The sequence below is a fragment of the Mus musculus genome, chromosome 4, assembly GCF_000001635.26.
Source record: "Mus musculus strain C57BL/6J chromosome 4, GRCm38.p6 C57BL/6J".
In the NCBI taxonomy this organism is placed as follows: domain Eukaryota; kingdom Metazoa; phylum Chordata; class Mammalia; order Rodentia; family Muridae; genus Mus; species Mus musculus.
In genome coordinates this window covers 35,323,542-35,330,039 of record NC_000070.6, presented here as the reverse complement: position 1 = coordinate 35,330,039, position 6,498 = coordinate 35,323,542, and the positions used below count along the sequence as shown (strand labels likewise).

The 6,498-nt window shown below is 43.6% G+C and overlaps 1 long non-coding RNA gene across 2 annotated transcripts; it reads left to right on the top strand.

Moving 5' to 3' along the window:
• The first annotated feature begins 380 nt into the window (after positions 1-380).
• Gm33672 lies at positions 381-6,213 on the top strand. 2 transcript variants are annotated; one of them, XR_390470.2, is made up of 4 exons: positions 381-1,238; positions 2,365-2,615; positions 5,183-5,280; positions 5,766-6,213. It is a non-coding gene; the product is annotated as a predicted gene, 33672 (long non-coding RNA). The 2 variants fall into 2 exon arrangements; XR_881181.1 differs by lacking the exon at positions 2,365-2,615.
• The last annotated feature ends 285 nt before the right edge of the window (positions 6,214-6,498 follow it).

Genomic DNA, 6,498 nt, shown 5'->3' with positions numbered 1-6,498 from the left:
GATGAGGTGTTTAATTTTTGTTAAGCTATTTATTTACATACAGATCCCAGCTTCCCCCTCCTCTCTCCCCCCAGTCCCTCCCTCTCTCCTCTCCTCCCACTCCCACCCCTCCTTCCCTTCTACTCAGAAAAGGTGAAGCTTCCAATGTATACCAACCAGCCTTGGTCTATCAAATTGCAGTAACACTAGGCATGTCTTTTTCAATTGAGGCTAGACAAGGCAGCCCAGTTAGGGGAAAGGATCCCAAAGGCAAGCAACATAGTCAGAGGCAGCCCCTGCAGTGAGTCCCACATGAAGACCCAGCTGCACAATTGTTACATATGTGCAGAGGGCCTAGGTCTTGTCCATGCATGCTCTCTGCTTGGTAGTTCAGTCTCTGTGAGCCCTTATGGGAGCAGCTTAGTTGATTCTGTAGGTTTTCTTGTGGTGATTTTGATCACTCTGGCTTCTTCAATACCTCTTCCCCTCTACCAGAGGATTCCACAAGCTCCACTTAATGTCTGGCTGTGGATCTCTGCATCAGCTCCCATCAGTTGGTAGGTGAAGCCTCTCTGATAACATCTATGCAAGGCATCTGTTTGTAAGTATAGCAGAATATCTTCAGTAGTGTCAGAGTGGGCATAAGTCTCAAGCTGACCCAGTCACTTGTTGGCCTTTCCCTCAAATTCAACTTCATCTTTTTACCTCTGCACATCTGTAGGTGGACAAATTGTGGGTCTAAGGTTTTATGGACTGTGTTGTTGTCTCAGTCCCTCCATTGGAAGTCTTGCTGGGTTTGGTCTCCATGTCTCCCATGGCTAAAAGTCTTAGCTAGGGTCTCCTCACAAAGTCTTGGGAGTTTCCATTGTCTTGTGATTCTATCTCATCACAGAAATGCCCCCAATGCAATTGTATCTCTCCCTACATTCTCTCCCAACCTCATCCCTCCTGTTCCCATTCCTACCTCCTCCCAACCCAGACCCCTCCTTCCATCCACCCCTAATGTCTACTCTATTTCCCCTTCTCAGTGAGATTCAAGCATCCCCCCTTGAGCCCTCATTGTTATTTTTCGGCTTTGTGGTTTGTAGCATATGGGGGAAAACAGGATAGCTAAAACAATCCTGTATAACAGAAGGACTTTTGAAGGTACCACCATTCCTGATTTCAAGCTGTACTACAGAACAATAGCAGTAATAACTGCATGTTATTGACATAAAAAGGAGCAGATGGATCAATTGAATCAAATCAAAGAACCAGAAGTAAGTTCACACACCAATGGACACTTGATTTTTGACAAAGAAGCCAAAACTATAGAGTGGATAAAACAAAAGCATCTTCTACAAATGGTGCTGGTCTAACTGGATGTCTGTATGTAGAAGAATGCAAATAGATTCATATCTATCACCCTGCATAAAACTCAAGCCAAGTGGATCAAAGACATAAACATAAAACTAGATACACTAAATCTGATAGAAGAAAAAGTAGGAAATACCCTAGCATAGGAGACAACTTCCTGAACACTTTCAATACTTTCAATACTTTCAATACTGATAACTGGACCTTGGTAGTCAGCCTCAGGAGGAAGAAATAAGAAAATAGAACCTGGAGCCTAGCTTTAGGAATGTAATCTAACAGTTTTTAGCAAGGCCAAGAGAATGGAGAAGAAAGGCAAAGCTTGACAGAGCCCTGCCCACCATGCTTGAGGTGCCCAAAGTATCTTCACTAGGTATGCTAGCTTTCTTTCCTACATTCTCCACATTTGAAAAAACTTCAAAAATGTGGAGGGGGGAGGGATTATGTTTTTCAGTGCACCTCAGATACGGGCCCTCATCTTCCACCATGTTTGAAATAGTCCCTCTTGTTGTTTGCCACTCTGTATGTATAAAAGATTACCTAGCCTAAGAGCATCCAGGGACTCTCCTATCTCTCTTGAATCTAGACACAGGAGTTCTGGGATTTTAGGTACAAGGGATACAGATCCAAGTCTTCAAGCTCAGATTGTAAGAGTTTTACACTTTGAGCCATCTTCCCAGACCTGAAGGATTACTTTAAGCAGCTAATCTAAGAATATTTGCAAATTAATTTTATATTTTTGGCGGGGCTAAGTTTCAAAACAGGGTTTCTTAGCATAGCCTTAGCTGTCCTGGAATTGGCTCTGTAGACAAAGGTGGCCTCAGACTTACAGAAATTTTCCTGTCTCTGCCTTTCAAGTGCTAGAATTAAAGAGTTGTGGCACTACAACCTGGCTTTTTGTTTTGTTTGTTTTGTAATTTATTTTTCTAGTGAGCAATATCTTGTAGCATCACGATATGAATTACTCCATTGTTCTGTGCCTTTGTGAGTTTCTTACCTCATGTGCATATTGTAATTCCTCTTATTTTCAAGGTCTCTAAATCAATAAGGATGTTGTTAGCCAACAAAACAACGTGATACAGACAACATCAGTGCCAAATGACATGGGCCACTGGACATAAGTATTCATTAGATATGTTGGTCATTTGGCAAAGTGGCTTGATTCCAAGATTTAGTCTCCTTGGTAGCCAGCACTTACCTGAATACTCTCCAACCTTACAACTACACTAAGCCCAGCCTGGGAGCCTGAGTACAGAGAAACGTACAGACGTCTAATGGTTATGGTAAGGTCTAAGAATATAAGAATATAGTAATCCCTCACCAGACAACCATGGGGCTATACAATAGTATGACTTTACGTTTCTACATGAAACCATCAGACCTACTTTCTAAAAGTTCTTTGCCACTCTTATGAAAATGAAATTTGCATCACTTCCAAATCCACACGCTTATATCTGCAAATCCAGAGTCTTCCCTTTAAAGGTGTATTTAATTTTATCTTAAGCCTTTCATGCATAGGAAGCTGACCTGGCCACATCCAAGTAAGCCTCACCATTCCACTACGTTCTTACTTATTTCATTGCTGTGTGGAGTCTGCTCACACATTTTTCCTTCCTCCGAGGGATTGAGTCAAATTCTGGTGATTAGCATTGATCTCCACTGATATATGCAATTAAAACTCCTGGTCCTTACAGCTGTGACTCCTCCAGCTGGTCTCACTGAAGTGCTGTATACCTCATCCCATGCCTGGCCTGGACCACCACTGATAGTTACACCACCTTATCGTGACCTTTTGACCCTTTCATGTGTCCAGACTTCTCTGTCCATGGAAGTATGAGTCCTTATGTAAGTCATGGAGAAGGCTTGTTTGCCACCCTCTCTGGTCCCTTGAGCCACTGGGACCATCCAGTTCTACTGCTCCAAGCTGAGAGGCACTGGAGTCTTTGTTATGTCTCCGAGACATCCTTATGAAAATCTTATCCTGAATAGGATAGGGGCTATAATCTTAAAGACCAACAGAAATCATTCTGTATTCATAGAAAATCCCATTTCAATTCCAGGAAACTTTCTATGATAGCCATCTTTTACATGAGAGCTTTGCCTTCAAAACTAGCAAGAGAAGCAGACTGAGAAATCTTAACACCTGCAATTAGATGTCTCAGCACAGAAATGATTCATGACCCTTGCATTTATACTTTCCTGCCAAAGAAAGTCACAGGCCATATACATAGGTATGACCTTGATAACTGCAGGAGAAAGGAGAAGCCCAGTGCTCCGGAGCTCCAAAGCAGAGCAGAGCCCACATTTCTGGCACCGTAACAATGCTTCTTGAAGCACTGGCCCTTACTCGCCCTTCTGCCCTTGTTTGGCTTCATCATCACTATGCGTATTGCTGGAATCACCACTTGGAATTTGGATCAAAGGCCATCTCAGGGGCTCTAAATATTGTCTCACAAGACAATGGCCATTGTCTTTTTATCAGTTTCTTTCTTCTTTCTTTCTTTCTTTCTTTCTCTCTTTCTTTCTTTCTGCAGTGGGGAGAATCTTTACTTGGTGAATGGAAGGAGACAGAGAGGAAGAATCAAGGGAAAGTGTGAAGTGAAGAATCTTTTCCCTTTAGAAATCAGGGACTTGACCTTTGTCTGCCTGACTTTTGATAGCCTCCATTGCTATGGCCCTCAGTGTGAAAGGTCAGCCTCACAAGTCTTCTGACATATTGAGCAGACTTGTGGAATTAAAAGTCACTAGGTAGCTGGCAAAATGGCTTTGGGTGTAAAAACACTTACCATACAAATCTTACAAGCTGAGGTCAGTACCTGTAGTCCACAGTGCAGGGAAAAACCTACTCTTCAGAGTTTTCCTCCTACATCTAGACATACACCATGGCAGAGGAGCACCTGGACTTACACTCACACACACACACTACACACATGTGCAGGGGAGAGAGAGGGGGAGGGGGAGGGGGAGGGGAGGGGGAGGGGAGGGGGATGGGGAGGGGGAGGGAGAGGGAGAGGGAGAGGGAGAGGGAGAGGGGAGAGGGAGAGGGAGAGGGGAGAGGGAGAGAGAGAGAGTAAATAAGATAATTTTAGATAAATAGAAGTCAGTAGAGGTAGCTGAGTTTCAGCATGTCATTATCTTTTGGCTGCCACCCACAGATGGATTGCCTTCTTGTTTCATAGACCCATATGACTAGATCTATAGAGGTTGCACAGAGAAGTCAAACATGCTTATCTTATCAATACATACAGAGAACCTGCTTGAAACATCTGTAGCTGCTGAGGAGGTTGTACAGAAGCTATGAGTTATACACCTAAGAAGCAAGAAAGGAATGGAAGAAAATAGAGTATTCCAGCCAGATGTGGTGGATAAAGGCACATGCCTTTATTCCAGTACTTGATAGGCAGACAGAAGAATTCTGTAAGTTCAAGGCTATGCTGGTCTACAAAGTGAATCCCAGGCCAGCCAGGACTACATAGTGAGGCTTTATTTCAACACACACACACACACACACACACAGAGAGAGAGAGAGAGAGAGAGAGAGAGAGAGAGAGAGAGAGAGAGAGAGAATGGCATTCCAGTTTACACTAAGGAAAAATCCAACAAACCACAACCCCTCTACCATTTTCTTCCCCCATTGGTGGTGATTTGGGAGATGAGTACTGTACTGGTGTTAATGAGAATGTCACCCTTTGGCTCAGACACTTGAATGCTTGATTCCCAGCTGGTAGTGCTGATTGTGGTGGTTTGGACGAGTGAGATACCTCCCTGGAGAAAGCATGTCCCTGGGGAAGGGCTTTGGGATTAAAGGCCCCATGCTGTGCTGTTCACTCTCTCTGCTTTGTGCTTACAGTTGAGGATGTGGGCTTTCAGCTTCCTTCTGGGCCACCGTGTCTTCTGCCTGCTGCCACACTTCCTCACCATGAAGGGGACTCCTATCCCTCCGGATAAGTAAGTCCAAACAAAATCTTTATAAATTGCCTTGGTCATGGTGTTTCATCATAGCTACAGAAAAGTAACTAAGACAATTTCATGACAACATACACACTAACACATGCACACACAAACAGGCTTTTCATGCTAAAGAATCTGTATTGCAAAAATATACTTAATAGCATTTTGATTATCCTTCCCCACCTTCTGTTACTTATGAAACTTCAGTGTCTCCTAGAATGGTCCTCCCCAGGCTCACTGTCTAGACGACTATTGCTCATAAATCCAAGGGCTCACTGGTGATGGCACCTAGTATTCCTACTGGTTATTGCTACAATTTCAGAACTTCAAAACTTCAGCAGCATCCCATATATGCATATAATCTCTTGCTTGGGGTTGGCTGGATGTCAAATGATCTTTGCAAGCATTCTTTTCTTAGCTGGGGGACACCTTGCTGCTGGGTGATTTAGGTTGCCTTCAAGTAATGTGACATTCTTATACAGGTATCTGTTTTCCTCCTTGTGGGAACCCTGTTTCCAGTGGGTTAACAAAGCCAAGAAAGAAAGAGAGCAAGCTCGGCCACATGTGTAATTTTCAAGGTTCTGCTTCTATCACATCTGCTTACAGCTCATGAGCCAAACTCAGAGTCAAGGAGAAGAGTAGAGGAATACAAGAATTGAAGACCCAAAGCCAGCCATCTGTCTATCATGTCTAAGATTCTGTTCATAAGAAGAACCGACACGTGGCAAGAGCACCAGCCTCAGGAATGAGACTGAGAAAGGACATGGGACACTTCTTTGAGACTTAGAAGACATTAAAAAGCCTCTGGTTGTAGAAATTCAAGGAAATATTAGGGACGACTGGGAATGACCAACGCTCACTATTTTTATTGCTATTCCCCCAAGGGGAAATGCCCTGTGAGGTCTACATGTTTCACAAGTTCATCTCCAACATCCCAGCTGTGTGGTTCTAGAAGGCATGGCCACCGAACGTGGGGGGCTGGTAGGGATGGCAGAGTTCAGTGAATGGAGAGAACTAGTAAAAACTGAAACTGAACCCCTGCCTCCTTCCTTTGTTTCACACAACAATGACAACTTTTTTTAAAAACAGACAGAGAAACGGTAGCATTTAAAACATCTCCCCTATCATTCTGTAGCATGAAGGCCAAGGTGCCAAGTGTCATCCAGCACAGAAAGGGATGAGCAAATTGGCGGTTGCTATGGAGCCACCTCAGTA